This window comes from Chionomys nivalis, chromosome X (genome assembly GCF_950005125.1).
Source record: "Chionomys nivalis chromosome X, mChiNiv1.1, whole genome shotgun sequence".
Taxonomy (NCBI): Eukaryota; Metazoa; Chordata; class Mammalia; order Rodentia; family Cricetidae; genus Chionomys; species Chionomys nivalis.
The window spans coordinates 72670899-72695653 of record NC_080112.1 but is presented as its reverse complement, the minus strand read 5'-3'; the positions used below and the strand labels follow the sequence as shown (position 1 = coordinate 72695653).

General features: G+C 40.8%; 1 long non-coding RNA gene across 4 annotated transcripts in view; it reads left to right on the top strand.

Moving 5' to 3' along the window:
- Positions 1-24755, top strand: part of LOC130867326 (uncharacterized) — a 55114-nt gene that overhangs the window by 12981 nt on the left and 17378 nt on the right. For 3 of the 4 annotated variants that reach the window (XR_009056455.1, XR_009056456.1, XR_009056454.1), the window contains 5 exons: positions 2814-2915; positions 3886-3957; positions 4818-4994; positions 5642-5741; positions 12039-12119. This is a non-coding gene — a long non-coding RNA (uncharacterized LOC130867326). The remainder of the gene's footprint in view (positions 1-2813; positions 2916-3885; positions 3958-4817; positions 4995-5641; positions 5742-12038; positions 12120-24755) is intronic. The other variant, XR_009056457.1, reaches the window with a different exon arrangement.

Below are 24755 nucleotides of genomic sequence, written 5' to 3'. Positions count from 1 at the left end.
TATTATTGGTTGGCAATACTAGGCATCTTAACTCAGGGCCTTGGACTTGAGTGGATTCAGATACAAAGATCTGTTCCCTGAAGGGTTTTAGGGTTTTTGCATCTGACAAAGTTCTTTTCCTCTTCAATGCAGTAACCTTAACAGAAGTAAATAGAGCAGGACTTGGAAGCTAAGACATTCATTTAGAAAAGAGCGAGTCTGCATCAAGACAGCAGGGAGCTGTGGTAATAAGCTTCTTTTTTTCCACCCAGAGAAAGGAACTGCCAACCAGGCAAGTGCAGGCATTTTACAGACCACGGTTCATACTTACCATTTATTTCCCTGTTAGGTCATGTCCACATTCCTTTTCCCACTTTTGGCTCTATGGGTTAAACACATTTTAAAATAGGGAGTGGCAGCAGCTGCTCATGGCTGTGCAGATCTTAATCTAGTAAATTCCACATTTAGTTTCCCCCCAATAAAAGGAGAAATCAAATTCCCTTAAGGTGTCTGCTCTCTCCACAAGTCGGCTAGGCACCAGACTTTCCCCACGTATAGTGAGAGAGCTTTTCTGGCCACTAATAGACCAGAGAACTGATGGTGATTGGCTGGTTTTGGTGGTGATTGAAACTATGCAACTTGAGCCCTAGGAATCAGATCCTTAGTCTTTCTGAGGTTTAGGTTGATGATTACTTATGAGTCACGAAGACACAGGAAGCCTAGCAGTTTTAGCTGGTACCAGTAACATCTAATGGCAGGTTAATAGCCTGGGTTTTTTGGTTCATTGCTGAATTGCTAGATTTTTGGGTTACTTTTTATGGTAAGCACCTAGCGACTGTAAACATACAAGCAATAGGATGCCCCCTTAGAACCAAGGAATACTTGAGGCCTTTGGCTTTTCCTCTGACATCTTACCTCCAAGTTATTCCACCACTGAGAAGTCTTGGAGATTAAGAGACTAGCCACTATTGATAACAAGAGCAGCAGCTGTATTTTATTTGCTACTGAATAACTGACTGTGATTTATTTATTTATTTATTTACTTACTTATTTATTTATTTATTCAGAACCAAGAGTTTTGTGAGTCACATGCTATCTCCTGATGATGACTAAACGAAGGATTGGTTACCTTTGAGGGTCTCTCTTCCTTTGAGATGAGTTTGCTAAGGTTGAACTGAGGTTTCAGTCTTTTTGCCTCAGCCTTTGTGCGCTGGAGATAGCATATACCATCACATGTTGTGTTGGGCTATCCTGGTCAGAAATAGGGAATGTAGCTTCATAAGACTGCCAGACATAAAAGCTGGTCAAGGAGTCCAACCTGTCCTACATTCAAAGATAAGGCTAATGAAGCCTCAGGGGAAAGATTGGAATGTAATTAAGGTCTAGAGTTCATATATATTTGAGAATTTTGTATAGTTACTTGGTATCTCTACCCAAACTAACGTTTTTTGTTGAGAGCTAGGAGTCATTCAGGTTGTGTATGCTTGGCAAGATGTCTACCCCTGCACTCAATCCTATAGCCTTTAGAGGTTTTTTTGTTTATTTTTGTTGAGACATTCTTGCTTCATAGCTCATGCTGGCCTTTTATGTAATCCTTATGCCGCAGTCTCCAGAATGCTTGGATTACAGGCTTATGCTACCTTGCTTATCCAAAGTTAACTTTAGAAGGAAGAAGGGCTTTTCAGAAAAGAAGGAATACAGGGAGCATAGAAGGAAGAAGAGAAGGTAACGGGACAGTGTGATCAAAATATATTGTATATGTGCATGATAGTGTCAAGGGGTTAGATTTTTTGAAAAGCAAAAATGGACTGGAGAGATGGCTCAGTGGTTAAGAGCACTGATTTTGTCAGGCAGTGCCAGGACACCTTTAATCATACCAGAGAACTCTTTGAGTTCAAGGCCAGCCTAGTTGTAGACTAGTTGTAGCACAACCAGTGCTGCACATAGAAACACAGAGAGAGAGAGAGAGAGAGAGAGAGAGAGAGAACAACCCTGACTGCTTTTGCAAAGGACCCTGATTCAATTCCCAGCACCCACTTGGCAGCTCACAACTGTCAGTAACTCTGTGAGACATACATGGAGAAAAAAAACACCAATGCACATAAAATTTTTAAAAAATATATTTTTTAAGCCGGGCGGTGGTGGCGCATGCCTTTAATCCCAGCACTTGGGAGGCAGAGGCAGGCAGATCTCTGTGAGTTCGAGACCAGCCTGGTCTACAAGAGCTAGTTCCAGGACAGGCTCCAAAGCTACAGAGAAACCCTGTCTCGAAAACAAAACAAAACAAAACAAAACAAATATATATATATATATATATATATATATATATATATATATATTTTTATAAAGCAAAAATGGGTATATGGCAAGAGTAAAATACTGGTTTTAGTTATAAACATAAATATATTATTCATTTATTTGTTGTGCCAGGGAGTAAGCTAATGTTTAGAACTACCCTGGAGAGATAAAGTAGAGGAAGGGAAAAATGAGATGTCTGTGTTATGACTACATGGATGGCAAAGGAGGAAAAGCAGAAAGAAAATAAAGCTTGATTTCATTCCTTGACTGTTCAATCTTTATTTATTAATTTGTTTTGTTTTGGTTTGGTTTTTTTTTTTTTTGTTTTTTTTTTTTTGTTTGTTTTTGTTTTTGTTTTTCAAGCCAGGGTTTCTCTAACTTTTGGAGCCTGTCCTGGAACTAGCTCTTGTAGACTAGACTGGCTTCAAACTCAGAGATCCTCCTGCCTCTGCCTCCCAAGTACTGGGATTAAAGGTGTGTGCTACCACCACCCAGCTGACTGTTCCATCTTAATTTGTTTCTTTACCTATTTCCAGATGATGCTGTCAGAAATATGTTCCCTGTGAAGAGAAAAATTGAGCTCTTTTGGACCAGTGAGATTATTAAGAATATAGTTTTAAAATCATGGTAAAATCTTGGTAAGTGATTCATTGTCTCTACTGGGCTTGCCAAGTTAATGAAAAGGAACAGGGAAGGTGGTCTTACAAGGCATCAGACAATTACTTCACATTTACCCATTATGTGAAAATAGATTAAAATATTCAAGCTATACTAAAGAATGAAGAACCTAACCTCCAGGGGGCTGGAGGGATGGCTCAGAGGTTAAGAGCACTGCCTGTTCTTCCAAAGGTCCTGAGTTCAATTCCCGACAACCACATGGTGGCTCACAACCATCTGTAATGGGGTCTGGTGCCCTCTTCTGGCCTGCAGACACACAGACAGAATATTGTATACGTAATAAATAAATATTTAAAAAAAAAAAAAAAGAACCTAACCTCCTTTTGTCATTTTTTGTTTTTATAGATGGTGAAATTGGAAATATTCTAAGATTAGTTGTGGGAGTAGATTTGAATTTAAATCTATCTACATAAAAATAAATTTTGATGCCCACTAAAAGCCTTTTTTTTTTATCATTTTAAAGATGATTAATTACCTTGGGTTTGGGTTGGGCGGTGCTGAAGAATTCAGTATGTAGCTCAGCCTGGTCTAAGATATGGCAATCGTTTTGCCTCAGTCTCCGTATAACTGGTAAAAGCATTAGCCATAAGGGTATTACAGTGTCAGATCTCACTTATCTGATGATAATTAACATGATAGGAAATATGATTATAGGCTGGGCAGTGGTGGCACACCAGTTCTTACTTGGGATGCAGAGGCAGGCCGATCTCTGAGTTCGAGTTCAGCCTGGTATACAGAGCTAATTCCAGTACAGCTAGGGCTGTTACACAGAAAAACCTTGTCTCGAAAATCAAACAAAAAAGTGTGTATGTGTGTATATGTATATATGATTACATATCAAATCACCTGGGATGCCTGTTTAACGTGCAGATTGCTGGGGAGCTAAATTTTGTCATTGATCAAGATAAACTTCTAAGGTCTGCCCCTCAGGCTTTCCTGTTCAAGATTCACCAGCCCACCAGGATGAATCACTGTTTCCACGGATGCCTTGGGAGGCAGCTGGTAAGCCTTAGTAAGTTGTTAATGCTTTTCGTGAGGTTTCTCATTTGGTAACAAAAAGAAAGTGTTCACCATGTGGCATTTCTGGCTTCTTCGATGGGTAGTAAGTACTTAACTAAGTACCCGAGAGATTATTCTAGGTGTTAATAAGGCCATGCTCTTAACAGACTTTTCCTTTTTGAGAGGTAGGTTAAATGGCTAAATAATAAAAGTATAATGTATCATAAATGTTATTTGATTTTCTGCTTTATTTTTATTTTATTTCTTTGTTTATGTTGGTTTGTCAACAAGGTTTCTTCTCTGGAACTCATTCTTTAGACTAGGGTGGCCCCAAAGTCACAGAGATCTGACTGCTGTGATTAAAAGCATGCACCACCACCGCCCAGCCAAGTAGAGGGCTGTAGAGGGCTGTAGTCCCAGTAGGATTCAGGTAGGAAGATTACTAGTTTGAGGCCATCATAGGCTACAATAACAACAAGAAAAGATGATTGAATTAAACCAAGCAGTATCTTGTGTTTTCCTCTCTTCTCCCCACTCTCTTTTCTCTTTGTTTTTAAAGATTTGACAGGGTCCCTTTAGCCCAGGTTAACCAGGAGCTTTGGTCCAGCATAATCTGCAAGTTGGCAATCTCTGACTACCGCTACCTGAGTGCTGGGATTACAGGTCTCTGCCACTGTTTACACCTGCCATTGCCTCTTTACGAAATGAAGGCTGATCCAGCTGATCGTTGGAGATCGCAGACAGTGGCAGAGAGTCTTTTGTTGCTCTTCTTTCGGCTAGATTATAACTCTCTCTCTCTCTCTCTCTCTCTCTCTCTCTCTCTCTCTCTCTCTCTCTCTCTCTCTCTCTCCCCTCATGCTCAGACTCAAACCCAGGATCTTAGACATACTAACAGTTGTTGTACCAGTGAACTATATCTCTGGCTCTGAGGAAGATAACTTTTAAAATATGCTGTGCAGTTTGCTGGATCCTATGAGTGAGTGATCTCAGAAGAGAAGAGGAGGGGACTCCCCTAGTGATAATGGCACACAGTACATAAGGTCAGTAGGGAAATAAAGGCTGGCTTTGTTCTCACTTCTGGCTAGGGAGAATAGTTAAAATGTCATTTTTCTTTTGAGGCGGGGATTGAAACAGGGTTTCTCTGTAACTGTGGGTCTCCTAGAAGTTGTTCTGTAGACGAGGTTGGCCTCGATTACACACAAAGATACACCTGTCTTTGCCTCCCCCTGTGCTTGGATGAAGGTGCACCACCACCTGACTGAAATGCCATTTCTAAGCATAGCTTATCTGACATAACTATGTATCCTTCTGAATGGTTTGAGTGGACCATATGCTTCCCAGTCTCGTCAGCGCTGTTGAGGGCCAGAAGACCAGAAATGACAACTAAGGCAAGTGAGCTAGGTGACAGAAGCTTTTGGATTGGTTTTGTGTCAGGGATGTACCTAACGCTCATGTGTGCTCTACCACTGAGTTGTACTACCAGCCCCGCAAGCTCCTGCTTGATAGAAGGTTTTGTTGGAACATAGTCCTCTACACTCATTACTGTCTGTGGACTTTAGTGCTGCAGCGTAATTGAGTGGTATATAGGCTGTATGGTCTGTAGAGCCTGAAATATTAGCATTAGGCCTCTTCAGGAGGTCTGGCCATTCCCACTGTAAGTTAAATCCTCTTTTCTTTTTATTTCTAGGAGACTTGCTTTTACAGCTGATCCTACAAATTGATATAGGTTTGCATCTGAATTTCTGCCCAGGAAAATGAAGAACAAGAGCGTGCATGGACGCAACAGGGTATGTTGATGAGCTTCTGTAGTCTCAGCATCCAGGGTATGGCTTCAGGATGATCAGGCTATCAAAGGCACAGGCTGAGGGAACAGGGCCAGTGGGCCATGGACTGAAACATTTGAAGCTGTGACTCAATAAGCTTTTTCCTCCTCTTAAGTTGTTTTGTCTCTGGTATTTTGTCACAGAGACAGTGAGGTTAATAAACAAAGACAGGTTTCTAAAAATTAGGACTTAAAAGCACAATTCACATTGCATTGCCCTCCCACCTCGCACAATGCTGTTAATTTAACCACAACATGACCTCACAGCCACAGCCAATTTTCCCCCTGAGCCACTCATACAACCCTCTAATTTTCTTTAATTTTTTTATTGTTTTATATGTGTGTACGGGTATTTTGTGTACTGCATACATGTAGAGTCCAGGAAAGTGGCTGGAGTCTGGTGTTAAGACAGTTCTAAGCAACCACACGGTGTTGGGAACTAAAACCTCAGGAAGAACAGCTTAACAAATGAGCCATTTTTAGCACCCCCAACCCCTGCCCCATTTTTTTTTGTTGTTTTTTTGTTTTTTGCGTTTTTATTGTTGTTTTTCGAGACAGGGTTTCTCTGTAGCTTTGGAGCCTGTCCTGGAACTAGCTCTTGTAGTCCAGGCAGGCCTCGAACTCACAGAGATCCACCTGCCTCTGCCTCCCAAGTGCTGGGATTAAAGGGGTGGGCCAGCACTGGCCTGCTCCCCATTTTCTATTTAAGGTTTTTTGGTTTGTTTATCTGATTGCTTGTATGTGTTTGTTTGCATACATGCGCATACATGTATGTGTGTGTGTTACTACACATTGACCCTGAGGCCTTATGCATGGTAAGCAAGTACTGTACCAGTAATCCATTTATTTATCTATTTTTATTTTGAGAGAGGGATGTCACATAATTGTCCAGGCTGATATTAAATTTACTCAGTAGCCCCTCCAAACTTAAATGTGTGGTTTCCTGCCCCAGTCTTCCAAGTAGTTACAGGCGATGGACCTTTGCCACCAGGCTTGACAAGTTAACATTTTTAATTTCCTTGTTGTTGACAGTGCTGTGGTTGGGACCTAGGATGTTACACATTGCTATGTAAGCACTCTACCACTGGACACCAGCCCTGTTTTTACATTTTAAAGTATTAGAATCTGATGGCTGGGAAAATGGCTCAGTGGATAAGAACAGTTGCTATACTCCTCAATACTTCTCAACACCTGCATAAAAAGCTGGGTGTGGGACCTATAGAGATGACTCAGCATGTTAAAAAAGGCTTGCTGCTCTTTCAAAGCATGCTAGTTCGGGCCTGATATCCATGTTAGGCATCCTATAACTCCAGCTCCAGGGGATCTATTACCTTTTTCTCACTCATGAATGCACACACCCAAGTGTATGTACGCAAACACATGTAACTCAAGTGCTGTGAGTGACAGAAACATGAGGACCAGTGGGGCTTGATGCCTCCAAGTCTGTTCCAGTTTCAATAAAAGATCCCGTGCCAAAAGGATAAAGTAGACAAAGGTATACACACATATAGCTTGGCCCTAATGTCTTCCTTCGGTGAGGAGATAAGAAGGCGAAGCATCAACAATCATAGATGCTGAGAGTGGTGAAAGGGAGAGGGCAGACTCATTCAGTTAACAATGGAAAAAACTTACAACCCCCACCCAACACCCAGGGCTTTAGATCCTTTGACCGTTGACATAGCATCATCACCCCTCCTTGGCTAGGCATCATCAGGACCTCTGATAATGCCTGTTTCTAGCTCTTCAGGAAACATCACGTGCTCCATCATTGGCAAGGCATGATCAGGACCTGTGACAGTGCCAGGCAGATGCCAGGTGGTTCTGTTTGGCCTCTTAGGCCTTAACTTCCTACACACAAACACACACAAATATATGCATTATAATTTGGCCTCAAGGTGCCTTTGTCCTCCCCTGGCCAATAGTGAGGAGTGAAGTGATCGTGTTCTTCAGACTAACATCTTTCAGAGCAGTTTCTCTTCCATCCTACCTTGTGTCAAGCACAACTATGTGGACACTTTCCAACACTTTTCTTCCTCTCCTTATTTCTTTATTCATCTTTATAGTGTGAACATTTTCCCACATTTAGGTATGTGTAGTGTCCATGAAGGTTAGATTCATCCCCTGGAACTGGAATGCAGACAATTGTAAGCTGTGGTGTTGTTGCTGGGACTTGAACCTGTGTCCTTCATAAGAGCAGTCAGTGCCATTAACTACTGAGCCAACTCTAGAGACCCCGGTCGTTATCTTTTCAAGAGAGGTGACAGCTTTATGTATTTATGCTCAGTTGCATCGATTTCAGGATCTTACATAAATGACAATATTTTTGTAGCAAGATCTTAAATACAATTTTCCTCCATAAGGTGGGTCAGTGTTGATGCTTGTCACCCACCAAACAACCTGACAACCTGAGTCCAGTCCCCTGAAACCTATACAACTGGAGGAGAGAATCAGTGCCCAAAAATTTCCTTTTACATTTCACCCACACTGTGGCACATGTCATAAACACACACACACAAATAAGTAACATAATTTTAAAATGTTAAAAAAAAATGAATCATGAAAAGACGTCGTGAAAGCAGAATACCTCATTGGTTTAAGACAGCCAAATTCATGTCCCCGAAAGAATTTCCAAGACAGCATGGCATTTTTTTTTTATTTGTGTGGTGGGAGGTTGGTTTAGTTTGGCAATACAGGGTTTATCTGTGTAGCCATGGCTATCCTCGCTAGTTTGTAGACAAAGCTGGCCTCAAATTCACTGAGATCTGCCTGTATCCGCCTTCTAAGGGCTGGTATCACAGGTGCATGTGACCACCACCTGGCTGTATTTTTCATTCATAAAAAAAAGTTATCTATCTCTGTACAGCTTTCATTTGTGTGTTTCTTTTTGTTAAGAAACAGGGTTTCACTATTTACCAGCCTGGCCTTAAACTCATCTCTTATGCTCTTTCAGCCACCAGACAGATTTTTTTAAAATCCTTTTACCCTGTCTCTAGAACTAAATTTTTCTCACTGTTAGATTTTTTTTGTGTGTGTTCTGTGGGTACAAATGCAGGTCAGAGGTAAATCTAGAGTGGCATCTTTGCCTTCTACCTGGTTTGAAACAGGATCTCTGTTATTTACCTCTGTACATCAGAAACACCTTCAGCTTCCATTCTCATAGGAGCACTGGGATTACAGATGCTCACGGTACAGACTCAGCTTTAACTTTGGTCCTGGGGATTCAGACTTGGGTCCTCAGGCTTGGCGTGCAAGTGCTTTTACCTCCATCTCCCTAGCCCCACTTTGAATTTTTTTTTATTATAATAGGTGACTAATTATTTTTAATTTAATTTTTTTTGAAAAAGGAAACTATATTTTCATTTTACATACCAATCCCAGTTCCTACTCCCTCTTCCCTCCCATTTCCTCCATATACCGCCTCCACCCCACCCCCATCCATTCCTCAGAGAGTGCACATTGCTTTGTGGAAGGTCCAAGGCTATATCTAGGCTAAGCAAGGTATCCATCCAAGGAGTAGCTTCCCAAAAACTACATAAAAGCAGTAGGGAAAAATCCTGGTGCCGCTGCCAGTGACCCCCTCAGTCTGCCCCAGTCATGCAACTGTCACATTCAAAGGGACAATTTGTATCTATGCTGATTCCCCAGTTTGAATTCTTTCTTTCTTTCTTTCTTTCTTTCTTTCTTTCTTTCTTTCTTTCTTTCTTTCTTTCTTTCTTTCTTTCTTTCTTTTTTATTTATTTGAATTTTTTTCAAGACAGGGTTTCTCTGTAGCTTTTTTGGTTCCTGTCCTGGAACTAGCTCTTGTAGACCAGGCTGGTCTCGAACTCACAGAGATCCGCCTGCCTCTGCCGCCCGAGTGCTGGGATTAAAGGCGTGCGCCACCACCGCCCGGCCCCATTTTGAATTTTTGATGCTAATTTTTAGTGTGTGTGTGTGTGTGTGTGTGTGTGTGTGTAGAAAGGCTTGTAGCCTTGACTTTCAGGTAAAGTGCTCTGTAGCCAAGCTGTCCTTGAACTCACAGAGATCCATCTGCCTCTGTCTCCCGAATGATGGGATTAAAGGTGATCTCAACTACCACCTATCTTAAGGCAGTTATATTCTGAAAACTAAGTGTGGTTTTAAACTGATTGTAATCCTTGTGTCTCCGATTTCTAAGTACTGGGATTATCAGTTTGGGCCACCATGCTAGTGTTACACAGCTTTCTTGACTGTGCTCTCCTATAACACCAGGAATAACACTCATCAGCTTTTCCAACTGAAAGAGTACAGTCAGTCAGGGATGGTCTACTACAACTAGAATTGTAGACTCTGCCTCTACAGTAATATAGTAAAATAAGTCCTTGCATTCTTTGAGATCCTCCCCTCTTTGGTTTTCTTGAGACATGGTCTAGCTATGTAATGGAGCCAAATTGACATTGAAAACCTCTTTTTTCACTTTTTATCATTTTATTTATTTATTTTAAGTTCTCAAGACAGGGTTTCTCTGTGTAACAGCCCTGGAGGTCCTGGAACGAACTCTGTAGACCAGGCTGGCCTCTAACTCTAGAGGCCTGCCTCTGCCTCTGCCTCTAACTCTAGAGGCCTGCCTCTGCCTCTGCCTCTGCCTCTGCCTCTGCCTCTGCCCCTGCCTCTGCCTCTGCCTCTGCCTCTGCCTCTGCCTCCCAAGTGCTGGGATTAAAGACATAAGTCATTATGTCTGGTTCTATTTTTATTTATTTATTTTTTTAATTTAATTAAAAAAATTTAAAGACTGTCTCACTGTGTGTCTTAGGCTGGCCTTGACACATCCTCAGTCAGGCCTTTACATCCCCAGTGTGAGAGTTATAGGCATGGTCCATAATAAACAGCTTTTTTTGTTATTTTTTTAAGATTTTTTTCAATGTGAATGAGTTTTTGCACACGTTTGTACCATGTACATGTTTGGTCACGAAGGGTAGAAGAGTATATCTGATTCTTGAGAATTGCAGTTACAAATGGCTGTGGATGCTGTGAATTAAACCCTGATCATTTGGAATAGTGGTCAGAGCCCTTAACAACTGAGCCATCTCCAAGCTCCCATGTTTTATTTGTTTTTTGTTGGTTTGGTTGGTTGGTTGTGTTTTGTTTTATTTTGTTTTTTATGGCAGAATCTTGTTATGTGATCAAGGATTTTGTAAATTGCAAATATTCCTGTATCTCCTCAGTACTATGAGTAAGGTCTAGGTGTGAAACATCACACCCTCATTTTCTGCTTTCTTTTCCTTTAGTATATAATATTTTATCATATCCTCCTTTCTTTTCTCCCCTTTGTGGGTCTGGCAGGGGAAGGTCACACAAAGATGTTGACAAACCACCAAAGTTTAATAAACCAGAAGCAAACTTTATTCCAGAAACCAGAATCCAGGAAAAAAATAAAAATAAAAAATCTCCATGGTGCACAAAAAGCTTATCAGCTAGCTGAGACCACAGCCAGAGATTTTTTTTTTGGTTAGACTGTGGCAAAAGGCCGTTTTCTGAACCCACCTTTTTATGGTAGGGGCACAAAGCATTAGGTCTGAACAAAGGAATTTTTTACAATCTTGAGGTAAAACTTAAGATACATATTGACTTATTTTATAATAAATAAGAAGTTGGTTCTTTTCTTTACCAAATGAGTCCCAAGGATGGGACTTGGATGGTTAGCCTTGAAAGCACTGAAGCATCTTGCCAGCCCATGGCTTTGTTGTTTGGCTTACAGTTTCAGAAAATACCGTCCAAGCCGGGCAGTGGTGGCGCACGCCTTTAATCCCAGCACTTGGGAGGCAGAGGCAGGCGGATCTCTGTGAGTTTGAGGCCAGCCTGGTCTACAAGAGCTAGTTCCGGGACGGGCTCCAAAGCTACGGAGAAACCCTGTCTTGAAAAACCAAAAAAAAAAAAAAAGAAGAAAGAAAAGAAAATACCGTCCATCATAGTGTGGATGGGGATGCTCCCACCATTGCTGTGGCAACTTTTGGCTATTCTAGCATTCTGAGGGAGAATGGGGCACTAGTAAGGCTGGGTGGCTATTTTGCTCAAAGCTCTTTTTGCCCTAACCCACTTCTGTCAACCAGACTGCCCTTATCAAAGATTCAATGAATACCAAGGCACCCGTGACTTGGGCCAAAGTCTTCAAACACATGAGCCTGTGCAGAACATTTGTCTTCTATGTATAATTTTTCCTTTGGTTATAACACGGTCCTAATAGCCAAGTTAAAAACTATAGGTTTCATGATTTACTATGTCAGTTCTTCTATTTGACTTTCAGGCTTCTGAGTAATTAATGCTTCTATCAATATCTCCGAAGGACAGATGAACAAAGAAAGGAACAGGTATCTAACTCTATTAGGTAAGCAATTGTTGAAGGCTTATTTCTGGAAGGCCAGCAGTTTGGAGACTGAGCTAGTGCTCAGTCAGGGCTGTATAATAAGACTTATCTCAACAGCAACAACAAAAAAATACAACTCTTTCCCCTTTGGCCATTTTCTGTTATTTGTTGCATTCAATAGCTTTTCTAAGACTGAGCTTGCCTTACATTTGTGAAAAAAAACTCCATACTCCCAAGGACATTGAGTTCAGTTTGGTAAATTTGCTATTTATAATTTTATTCTTTGTTTAATTCATTAGTGTTTTCTTTCTGGGTTCAAATTTTGAGTAGGGGATATTGACAGGCTTTGTCATTTGTTGATGGACTCACTAATGATAGGTTTTTTTTGCCTGCTTTTTCCAACTAAGGAGATCTCAAACATATGACATGCAATTAAATATGCTTTAGTGGCACCATTTTTTTTTGGGGGGGGGTTTTTTTTTTTGAGTTTTTTTTTTTTTTTTTTTTTTTTTTTTTTGGTTTTTTCGAGACAGAGTTTCTCTGTGGTTTTGGAGCCTGTCCTGGAACTAGCTCTTGTAGACCAGGCTGGTCTCGAACTCACAGAGATCCACCTGCCTCTGCCTCCCGAGTGCTGGGATTAAAGGTGTGCGCCACCAACGCCCGGCAAGTGGCACCATTTTCAAACTGGAACACAGTATTCCAAGGTTTGAATAGAGGCCATTGTTTTACAGTTGCTATTTAGACTCATCCCAGTTACTGTTCTCCCTTCTGCCTTTTTCTGCTGTGCTGGAGGCTAGAACCCAGGAGTGTTACAGGCTAGGCAAGCACACTTCCAGGGAGCTACCCACCAGCCCAAACTGCTCTTTTAATTATATCTACATAGAGAAAATTAAAGTTAGCATGCTTGTAGTTGTAGGTCAGTTGTTAACTATCATGCTGATTTCCTAATATTGCATGAAGTGGACAGTTCTTGTAGTGACTATAAGACTAGCCATTTTCACACATCACACATTGATACTTGTAAACTATAGTAAGAATTTTTTTAAAAAATTCACCAATTGCAAGATGAATATAGTGGCTCATGCCTGTAATTTCAGCAGTTGGAAGGCTGAGGCTGGAACATCACTACAAGATGGCTGCCAGCATGTACTACATATTATGTAATTCTATTCTCAAATATCACCAAAAAAAGGAAAGAAAAACAATTTTAATGTTTGTGAAAGCAAAACATATTCTCCTTTAATATTTTATTTTGTGTATTTTTGATTCCTAATGATATAAAACAGGTTATTTCTTGGCTTTTTGAGTTTTATTTCCTGTTTTAGTTGTTGCGGTTTTTTGAGCCAGTTTCTCCTTGGCTGTCCTAGAAGTAGCTCTATAGACCAGTCTTGCTTCTGCCTCCCAAGTGTGGGAAATTAAGGTGTGTGACATCCCGCCCAGCTTCCATTTTACTTTTGTTTAATTCTTTTCTTTATTGTTTGTATTTGTAAGTGGGTTAGTGAGTCCAGGTGCTCACTTGTATGCAGTGTGTGGAGAAAGGACAGCTTTCAAGCCTTTCCTTCTGTCTCCCTGAGCCAGTTTCTCTTGTTTCTGCTTGCGCTTGTATCGTAGTGCTCTGCACTCCTTGCTAATTTGCCTCAGCTTCGGTAATTTCATTGTACTTTCCATCTCACTGTAGGAGTGTTGGCTTACAGTTGGGTCCCGCCAAATCTGTCTTTCTCCACTGAGCCATCTCCCTGACCCTCCTTCACGATTGCAGTGCTGGGAATAGAGCCAGCAATCTCAAATACATTAGACAATTTGAGTTTTTTTTTTGTTGGTGCTCTGGCTGGTTTGATTTCACAAGACAGGGTTTCTCTGTACTTCATACTGTCCTGGAACTTGCATTATTGGCTTTAAACCCCAACCTCTTCCTCCTGAGTGCAAGGGTAAAGGCATGAGCCACCACCTACCTACCTGACTAGGTGTGAGTTTCTTACACTGAATTGCAACTTTGATGTCTGTTTGTTTTTTGTGAATTTGACTTTTGTTATGGTTCAAGACATGGGATGGAACATATTAGCTTTAAAGACAATTGGTTTGATTCTAAGGCAAGGTATTATATATAGCCTAGGGAGTCTTGAATCTCTCTATGTATTCAGGCTGGCCACAAACTCAAGGCAATTCTCTTAACTTAGTTTCCTAAAGTCTGGAATTAAGGCTTGAGCAACCAGGCTTGATCACATATTGAAATTTATTATACCATATTTCAGATATTTTGTCTGGCCTAACCTAAAATTACATGTGTAGAGAGTTCAAGTATCTCTCTCTTTCTTTCTTTCTTTCTTTCTTTCTTTCTTTCTTTCTTTCTTTCTTTCTTTCTTTCTTTCTTTCTTTCTTCTTTGAGACAGTTTCTCTTTAGCTTTGGGGCCGGTCCTGGAACTCGCTCTGTAAACCAGGCCCCGAACTCATAAAAATATGCCTGCCACTGCCTCCCAAGTTCTGGGATTAAAGGCGTGTGACACCACTGCCCAACTTCAAGTTTCCTTTTCTTTGACCTATTATATATGTATTTAGTATTTTTGTTTGTTTTTTTTTTAATCCTGCCCAATCTCAAATTCACAATCACAGACATGTGACACGAATAATACACCTAGTTTCCACTTTTCATAAGATGAGCATAAGGATAATTTCCTATCGTCTATAATTCATTCATTTTTACAATTTTTTAAAGATTTATTTTCTTTCTTTTTTTTTTTTTTTGATTTTTCGAGACAGGGTTTCTCCGTAGCTTTTGGTTCCTGTCCTGGAACTCCCTTTGTAGACCAGGCTGGCCTCGAACTCACAGAGATCCGCCTGCCTCTGCCTCCCGAGTGTTGGGATTAAAGGCGTGCGCCACCACCGCCCGGCTTGGATTTTCTCTTTTTAAAAAGTTATTTTATATGTATTAGTAGTTAGCATACATATATGTGTGTGCACATCTCATGTGTGCCTTGGTCCTTTTGGAGGAAAGAAGATGTTGGATTCCTTGGAACTGGAGCTGCAGATGGCTGTGAGCCTCCATGTGGGTGCTGGGAGAATTGGCAGTGCTCAGCTAGCTCTCAACCCACCTATAATTAGTATTCGTAGCCAGATGGTGGTGGCGCTCTCCTTTAATCCCAGCACTCGGGAGGCAGAGGCAGGCGGATCTCTGTGAGTTCGAGGCCAGCCTGGTCTACAAGAGCTAGTTCCAGGACAGGAACCAAAAGCTTCAGAGAAACCCTGTCTCGAAAAATCAAAAAAAAAAAAAAAAGTTAGTATTCGTACTATCTTGCACATTCAGGGCTGGGAGGTATACTATGGGTATCTGTAAGGATTTCGGGGAAATAATTTTCAAAATCCTTTTCCAGTATTCTGCTTCTAACATAATATACTATTCTCGCAGCTCCTCTGTGAGTATCCACTCAGCTTTGCCACCACTGGCTTATACTCCCATGCTAATTTGCAATGTTTTCATATTATGTATGATAGTTTCATTTTTATGGGCTGTATGGGTTTTGCTGTTGTTGAATGAAAACAAATATAGGCAGTATATAAAAAGAAGTGCATTTGTGTTCCAACAAAACCATTTCATAAAAAGTGAGTGAGCTGCCGGGCGGTGGTGGTACACGCCTTTAATCCCAGCACTTGGGAGCCAGAGGCCGGCGGATCTCTGTGAGTTCGATACCAGCCTGGTCTACAAGAGCTAGTTCCAGGACAGGCTCCAAAGCTACAGAGAAACCCTGTCTCAAAAAAAACCAAAAAAAAAAAAAAAAAAAAAGTGAGTGAGCTGTGTTTGTGTGGAAGCTGCAGTTTGCCCATACCTGCTTTATTACGTTTTACTTCTAATGTTTATGACTTTAATCCTCAGGTATATCCTTTTAAGATTCTTTTGTTTTCTATTACTGTCTTACATGCATGTATGTAAGTTTGTCACGTGTGTAGTGCCCACAGAAGTCAGAAAAGGGATTACAGACCCCTAGACCTGAAGGTACAGAACCTGGATCATTTGTAAGAACAGAATATGCTCTTCGTGCTGAGCCATCTTTCCAGTCCCTCCTTTGTAAAATCTTGGAAGATTTTTGTTTTAGTTTAACCCAGTCCTGTAAATCTCCCTGTGGAGCTCTGATTGACTCCTACCCTGCAGCGATTGTCAATAATCAACCAGAGTTCGAGGTGTCACCATGCTCAACTGTGATTTTTAAGCATCCAGTTTGTTGCTGCTGACGACATGTTTGCATACCACAGTTTTTTTCATTCCAAAGAACACAGAGATTAGCTAAGCTCCGTACTTCTGTCATCACTATTGTGTGTTATGCTGTAAAATTGATTTGTTTTATTAGAATGCCAAGTAGCTGCATTCCTTTTTGCCGTAATTTGCTTACTCTTATAGTGGTTAAACACTGACTGACAAAAATTTGGAGAAGGAAAGCATGTCATTGTGCTAGGCCAAGGCAGGGACCTTAAGGTAGGAACTGTAGAGACCATGGAGGAATGCTAGCTGCCTTGTTTCTCTGCATTGCTCAGCTATCTCTCACATACAGCCCAGGCTCACCTGCCTAGCAGTAGCATGACTAATGGGTTGGGCCCCTGCAACCCACAGCAATCAAGAAAATTCCCCCAGATATGGCCCTAGGCCAATCTAATGAAGACAGTTCCTCAATTCAGGTTCCAGCTTCCCAGGTGTGTTTTAAAAATTAAAAGTAGCTATCACCATCTGGAAGAGTATTCCTCTCAATCCATATTTCATTGTATGAACATTTTTAAGTTTCTAAAACTTGTCTCTAGTGGAGTATCATGACTGCTGTAGCTTATCTCTGGTTCTTTGTTCATGTCACCTTGCTTTTGTTGAGGACAGGAATGCTTAGACGGTCTCCTTAATCTCCTCTCTCCTTAAGACTTCCATCACTCTTAACTTGAGGTTTTTGGATTTGTGGGCATGGCCTTTCTACCTGCATCTTTCTTTGTATGTATGGACTATTTATCAGGTCTAGGCCATTTTCTACTATTGTTAGTTATATGTGAATGTCTTTTCACCCTATGTGTAAATCAAAATTTCATCACCCTAAATCAATCCAGCTAATGTAAGTATAACCAGTATTATTTAATTGCTTTGAAACTTGAAAGGCAAGCTAGCATCAAAGTGATATCATATCTGACTATCTTTGGAGCTTGACAGCGTCTCTGGTAAACTCTGTCAGTCTCACAGGTAGCTCTACAACGCCGTTCTCCTAGCATTTTCTTGCTTTTTCCCTTCTGCTAACTAACTTCCTCATCTTGTTTGCCGTACTGCAGATGAATAGCTTCTGTTTATTTATTGCTTTTGAATCATTCTTTTGCAAATTGGTTCATAACTGTATCTTAAGTCTTTCCTGATTCTTCCATGGACGGTAGTATTTTCTTCCATAAGTTTGTTTACTCCTTTATCTGACTTAGTTTCTTTGTTTTTAATCTATTTTATTTTTGAGACGTAGCTATTTTTGAGACACAAGCTGACATCATAGTTGCCATGGTAGCTGAGTCTAGACTGTCATCCTGATTCTCGTGTCTCTGTATTTATTCAGTAGTGCTAAGGATTGAAGCTAGGGTCTCTCTCACACATGCTAGACAAGTGTTTTACCACTGAACAATACTCCAAGATCTTGTTTTTCAAAATTTTGAATTATATAGAATTTTGTCACCTTATCATTTTGAGGAAAACTTTTGTGTTATGACAAGTCTTGGGATTTTGGCCAGTTTATCAGGAGATGTCCTAAAGCCCTTGAATCTGATCCTTTTGGGGGGGTAGGGCTTGGGGATGGCTTAGTAGTTGTGGTTTTGGAGTATACGTAGTATCAAGAATGCTTTCTTAGCCTTGCTTATTTGATTGTCTTTTCAAGTTTCCTTAAGAAATAATTTGAGTGTGTGTGGGATTGATACTGTTTATTGAATTCTGAATTGATTTAAATCTGATTGATTAGATGAACTTAATTCAGTAATTTCCAAGTCTCTCTCAGACTCATTTTCTTTCTTTTAAATTTTTTTATCGTTTATTTAACTTTATTTTATGTGCATTGGTGTGAAGGTGTCAGATCCTCTGGAACTGGTTTTTAAGACAGTTGTGAGCTGCCATGTGGGTGCTCGGAATTGAACCCGGGTCCTCAGTAAGAACACTCAGTGCTCTTAAACCGCTGAGCCATCTCTTCAGCTCCAGACTCATTTTCTAGTGGGCATAAAATCTTATTGTTTTATTTTGCTTTGTTTTATGTATGGTTTTGACCACACTAGCCTTAATCATAATCATGTATATCGATTGCTGTCCTTAGTCTTCTGAGTGCTGGGATGCTGGCATTATAGGCATACACCACTGTGTGTGACAGAGAAAAACAGAACAAAAGTTCCTCCATCTTGTATTCCTGCTGAGGCCATTCAGGTTTAAGCAGAATCTGATTTCCTTGATGGAGAGTCTCATGGAAAACTACCCAACTCTGTTCTAGAAACCTAAGGTCAGTACGTCCTAGCTAACTTATCTTTCCTTCCCTCCAGCTGCCTCTTTGTGCAGGACCCCCTCCAGGTCACTGCTTATCTTAATGACTGTTAACTGCCTGCCTCTGCAGGAACCCCCTCCAGATAACTGCTTATTTTAATGACTATTAAACTCCCTGCCTCTGCAGGACCCCCTCCAGGTCACTGCTTATCTTAGTGAGTATTCATCTGCCTTTTGTGCAGGACCCCCACCTGGTAACAGCTTATCTTAGTGCATTGATGAGCTCCCTGCCTGTGCAGGACCCCCTTCTGGTAAGAGCTTATCTTAGTGCATTGATGAGCTCCCTGCCTGTGCAGGACCCCCTCCAGGTAACTGCTTATCTTAGTGACCTAAACTCCTTGCCTGTGCAGGACCCCCTCCAGGTAAGTACTTATCTTAGTGACTTTTAAACTGCCTTCTGCTGTGCAGGCCCCCTTCCAGGTGACCACTTAATAGTCACTTTTAAACTCTCTGCTTCTGTGAATCTCCCCTGTAGCTGACAACTGAAATGCCAGTTTAGATTTTAATTTCAAAAACCTTGTGCTCTGGACACTCAGGCTGTTGTTACTAGGTGTCCAAATACTTGGGTTTAGTTCCAGCCAGCTGGAATAAAGACTTTCAGTTGGGTATAAACTGTCTTGAGTTGTCTTCTCATGGGCTCTTGGTAACACAGGCTCACAGTTTGCTTTCTCAATTTTCCTTTCTCCTCCCCCTTCCTTCCATGGCAAAATATATATTTTTTTAAATGAAAGACTATCAGAAAATGAGTCTAAATTTCCACTGCAATGAACATCAGAAGGATGCACGTGTTTATGCTGACCTGTGCCGTTCATGTAGCTGGCTGAGCTGCCCAGTCACTCTGCTTAGTGTTCGTGTTTTATGCCTCCCGTTAGGCAACAGCTTTCCCATCCACTTCTGTTTTTCTCTTGTTCATGTATTTGGATAGCTTTCCCTTTTGCTTCTTCTTTCTCTTGTTTTGCTTCCTTATGCTTTCACACTAGTGTAGGCTCTCATGGCCTCATCTTTGTGTTGCATGTTGGCTTGCAATGCATCTTTCTCCTTCACCTCTGTTTATTGATTCCTGTAAATACCCAATTCAGCTTGCTTTATATGATGATGCCTCTGCTTGTTTCTAATGTACAGTTAAGAACTGACTTCTCCCATCCTCTGTTTCAGGGGTTTCAGTTGCAAATGCCTGCAGGATCCAGATGGGGAACATGTGTGACATGGTTCCTGGTATCACTCTCTTTTTTCTTGAAAAGCTAGTTTTCGCGGTGTTTTTCCTTTGCTGTCCTTTAACTTATCATAGAGAGTACTGGATGCCAAGGGGCAAGTGATTCTGAGAGGATGGGGGAGTGTTTCAGAACATGACCAACCCAATGTGCACAATGCATCTAAAGGGAAAGGACAGACTAATACTTGCTTACTGCTAATTGTCTGGAAAGGTCAATCCAACATTGCCAGAATTTCAGGCCTCTCTACAAGGAAACTTGAGTAGCTTGAAAAAAAGGGTTTTGATTTTAGTTCTTCAGGGCAGCAGAGTATGTTTATAAGTGCTTTAATAATCTTACAGCGGCGCCTGCTTCTTTGTAATTGTGCTACTGTTGTGTATTATGTTACAAAATAAGGGTATGTAGAGCAATTCCTGTTCAGTCCAGCTTGGGGCACGTTTCTTGGCGTAAAAGTAGAACTGGACTACAATTTTGGGTACATTTGTATAAATTAGACTGAGATAATCTAGGAATTAATAGACCATTATATGGACATAAAAACAGCAAAACAGGAGCCCTATCTAGTAAGCAAAATTAAATATTGTTGTAAATTTTTTGTTTGTCCTAACTATGTTTGTATCTTTGGTTTAATGTAATTGTTTTCTGTGAGTTAAATGACTTTACTAGATACTGATTGACATGCCATGAACAAACTACCATTCCTTGTATACATGTCTCCTTAGCGATCCAATATTTAGTGAAAATCAGGTGACATTCTGGGGCTACAGAGGTTTTATGCTTAACAATACAACACAGACGTGTGGTAACTTGAGTAATTTCATAGTACCCAATCAGGCGGCTCACAACTGCCTGCGGAGCTCCAGTTCCACCCGGTTCAATGACCAGCAACCATAGCTCACCGCACCCACTGTACGCATGCCCATCTACCCCCATATGCATCATATGGTCTTGAGTTTGCTCTGTCATCAAGATGGCTCTGAACTCCCGATCCTCCTTCCTGTGTCTCACAGGTGCTGGGATTATAAGCTTTTGCCATCATGCCTGGCAAAATCAGCAAGTAGGACTTACACATTACGTGAAGCCCTGAGTTTGAGCCAGTACGATGTGGTGATGGGAGCTGGGGTGGGGGTGAAGCAAGAAAACAGGCCTTATGTGGACTGTTTTTACTGAGGGCAAGCCATATTCTATGCTACACTTTTCCTTTCTCATGTTACACAGCTAATCAAGCATTTTGCATTTTTTGTGCTATATATATGTGTGCGTGTGTCGTGCATGTGTTGGTGTTTCCATGTGTGTGGGTATGCCTATCAATTGTCTTCCTCATATACTCACTACCTTACAATCAAAGTCTCTCTGTGAACCCAAAAGCCTCCAATTTTGTCTACTCAGACAGCTTGCTCCCGGCAATCCCTGTTTCCGCCTCCCAAGCACTGGGATTGGAAACGTGCTGTCCTGCCAACATGAACACTATGGAGCTTTCAGCTTGTGCTGGGGATTCCAACCTGGGTTCTAAAATTTTACCAGAAAGTGCTTTGTCCACTGAGTCATCTCTTCAGCCTCAAGTTGTTAACCCTATATTTATGTACTAGAAGGTAGGGAGGGGAAGCAGTGAGGGCGAAGAACATGCACATGGGAGCATAGCTATTTGTTTTTGTGTTCATATGTGTGAGGGCCATAGCAGGGTGTGGGATCAGAGGACAACAGGCAGGGGCAATTTTCTCTACCTTGTTCATCTCAGGGATTATACTCAGCTTCTCATGTTTTGTGGCAGATTTTTTTACCTTTTGAACCAAGGGTGTTTTGTTTTCTTGTGATGCTAAGAATTGAACCCAGGACCGTGCACCAAACATACTAGGAAAACAACCTACTACTGACTGAGCTATTTGCATCCAAGCCCATTAGAGCTTAACAAGGCTAGGTAAGTGTTCTGAGACATGTCCTTAAGCCCTCTTTTTAAGTTGCCTTCCCCCGAATGTTAATAGTTGATTCCTCAATGAGGCAGTTAAAAATGGCCCGATGTCTGACAGGAGGGAGACGTAACCCTGCAGCCTGAGGAGGTCTCTTTCCACTGAGAGAATGTTATGCAGATAACTTAGATGATTGATTTTTTTTTTTTTTCAGTGTGATCATGGTGAAGCTTAGTACGCTTATTAAGTAAATGGGGAGGACAAGGACGATATGCATAATTTCAAGGCTTCTTGAGTTGAAGTTAGGTGTATTTACAGTTTCTTTGTTTATGGTCCTGCAGCTTTTTAATTACATGTCACAAAGGATTTCAATAAAAGTTAAAAATTAATCAAAGCTTAAATTTTCAAGCTTAAAAGTTTAGTAAAAGTAGTTGATCTGGTATACTTGTTTCATACCTTTGAGGATTTTCTTTTGTAAGTAAAATTATAAAAGGGTTTTATGAGATAAAACTGAAAGTTGCAAACGTTCTTGGTCCTCGGCAAGCATAGCTCGTTCATTCTTTGTCACATCATTTTTGAGATGTAGTTTGGATTTATTGGCTGTGTTGAAGTCTTTGACTATTACTTAGTCCCTTTCTCATCCCTCGCTCCCCAATACAGGGTTTATCTGTATAAAAACCCTGGCTGTCCTGGAACCCCGCCTGCATCTGCCTCACGAATGCCAGGATTAAAAAGCCATGTGCCCCTCCACCCCCACCCCCGGCCTTCTTTCCCTTTTCTGTCCTGTTTCACCCACAAATATTTTATAATATTAGCTAAAGGTTTTATAGTTCCAGAGTGATAATCTTTAGATCATTGCCAGAAACAGTATTTTAGTCTATCTTTATGGCCTTTTATACTAATGGTTTTGCGTAGATTCTGCTTCTAAAGTTTGAATATAAATCGCTCATACCCTTTATTTTGAGAAAACTTTACTACTTTGCTTTTGTCAGCATTTTCCTGATTCTTTACTTTCTGCTTCACATTTTCCGGTAATGAGGGGGAAAACACCTCCATTTACCTCATCTATTTCTGGCTTGATCTTTTCACTTAGGGTTATATGATATGTGCGCTCTGTTTTCTTTTGATTTGCTGTTGAAATGCCTTCGTGGACTTTATGCTGAGTAGGAATTTTGTGCAATTCTGATTTTTCCTTTAAAAATGAAAAATAACACCAAAGCTACAGAGAAACCCTGTCTCGAAAAACCAAAAAAAAAAAAAAAAAAAAAATAATGAGTTTGTTTTTGTCTTTGTTTTCTTAGCCAGGCATAGATACACAGACCACGAATCCCAGCCCTGAAGAGGATATTTGTGAGTTTGAGGCCAGCCTAGGCTCCTGTAGAGAGACCCTGTGCCAAAAAGAAAAGGGGGGAGAAAGAGAGAAAGAGAGAGAGAGCTAGTGCTTAAATAACCTAAAGCAACATAGGCCAGTGCTGATTTTTCTGTGTAGGCTCTCTAGCATAGTCACCTGACTCTAAATGCATAAAACCATGTAACACTTTGCATTCCAAAATTTTTTGGCATATTGGTTAGTATAAAGGAATGATACATGACCTCAGTTCATAATCAGTAGAATACTGGTTGTGACAGGATATTCAGTGTCACGTTTACAAAATTTAAAAATTCTGCAGAAAGGAGCATAATAATACATGGCTGTATTAATACCATTTAACTGCTTTCATAAAATGGTTAGGAGAGTTAAGATGTAAATAGTATTAGGCTAGGCCTGACTACTAAGGTCCTACCTTGTCAAATGCCTCTGATCCACCCTCACCCCCAGGAAAAAAAATAGAATAAAAGGGATGGATAGGATTTTAATAAAAGTGGCCATTCAAGGAAGTAAAAATTGAATTTAGGATTGAAATTTTGGCCTGTATTTAGGCACTGACATGAAAATAATAGCTTAGGTCATCCATGGATGAACTATTCTTGGACAGCACTTTGATTTTTCTAGTTAACATATAAAGTGTTGGAATTTACTGCACCATTTTCCAACATACTTCTTTTTCCCTTAAAAAATTAGAAAGAGCCGGGCGGTAGGGGCGCACGCCTTTAATCCCAGCACTCGGGAGGCAGAGGCAGCTGATCTCTGTGAGTTCAAGACCAGCCTGGTCTACAAGAGCTAGTTCCAGGACAGGCTCCAAAACCACAGAGAAACCCTGTCTCGAAAAAACCAAAAAAAAAAAAAAAAGAAAGAAATTAGAAATCAGTGGGGGGAAATGAACTTATTTACAGGTTGGCCTAACAAGGGAGGCAAACACGCCTACATTCTCTCTATACTGTTGATACAGGTTTATAGAACAAATCATAAAAGGGGGGTCCTGGGACACACTTTTCCCAGCATTGCTTTATAATACCACCCACATTAAGTCAGGTGGCCTAAGTCCAGACTGTTACTTAGGGAGGCCTACAATTAATACTTAAGACCTTGTCTCAACAAGAACCCCTCACCAATACAAAAAAGAAGTATAACAACAAAAAATTATAAGATGTGCATACGTTGGTTGAAATGTTGTCTGAACTGTGAGATCTCTTCCTGGTAGCAGTTTGTCATTGTCTAGCACATGTCCTTCAGTTTTACTCCCTGGCACAGCATGAGACTCCTCAGGAAATTTCAATTCTTCAGGGATGGTGATAGTCTAAGTCATAGTTTAGATATCTCTGCATTCCTGCCAGGGCCTTTGGAACACTGGTCCCAATGATGCTGATCTCAGTTCTGATTCTATTGGGTTCCCTTCAATTTCTTATCAAGTCCTTATTGCTTAACATTCAATGTAGAAAGGACTGCTGATTCATTCTTTTGAGTCACTGCTTAAGGTGATGTTGTCATGGGGTCATCTAGCTCTCAGGACAAAGACCTGAGACAGACTTTCAGGCTCCTTTCAGGGGTGTGTCACAGGACATTGTAAAAGCTGACAATGAGATTCCCTGCTTTCAGTCTTGAAGATAAGATAGGTTAGGCCTCTCCAGTTTTTTT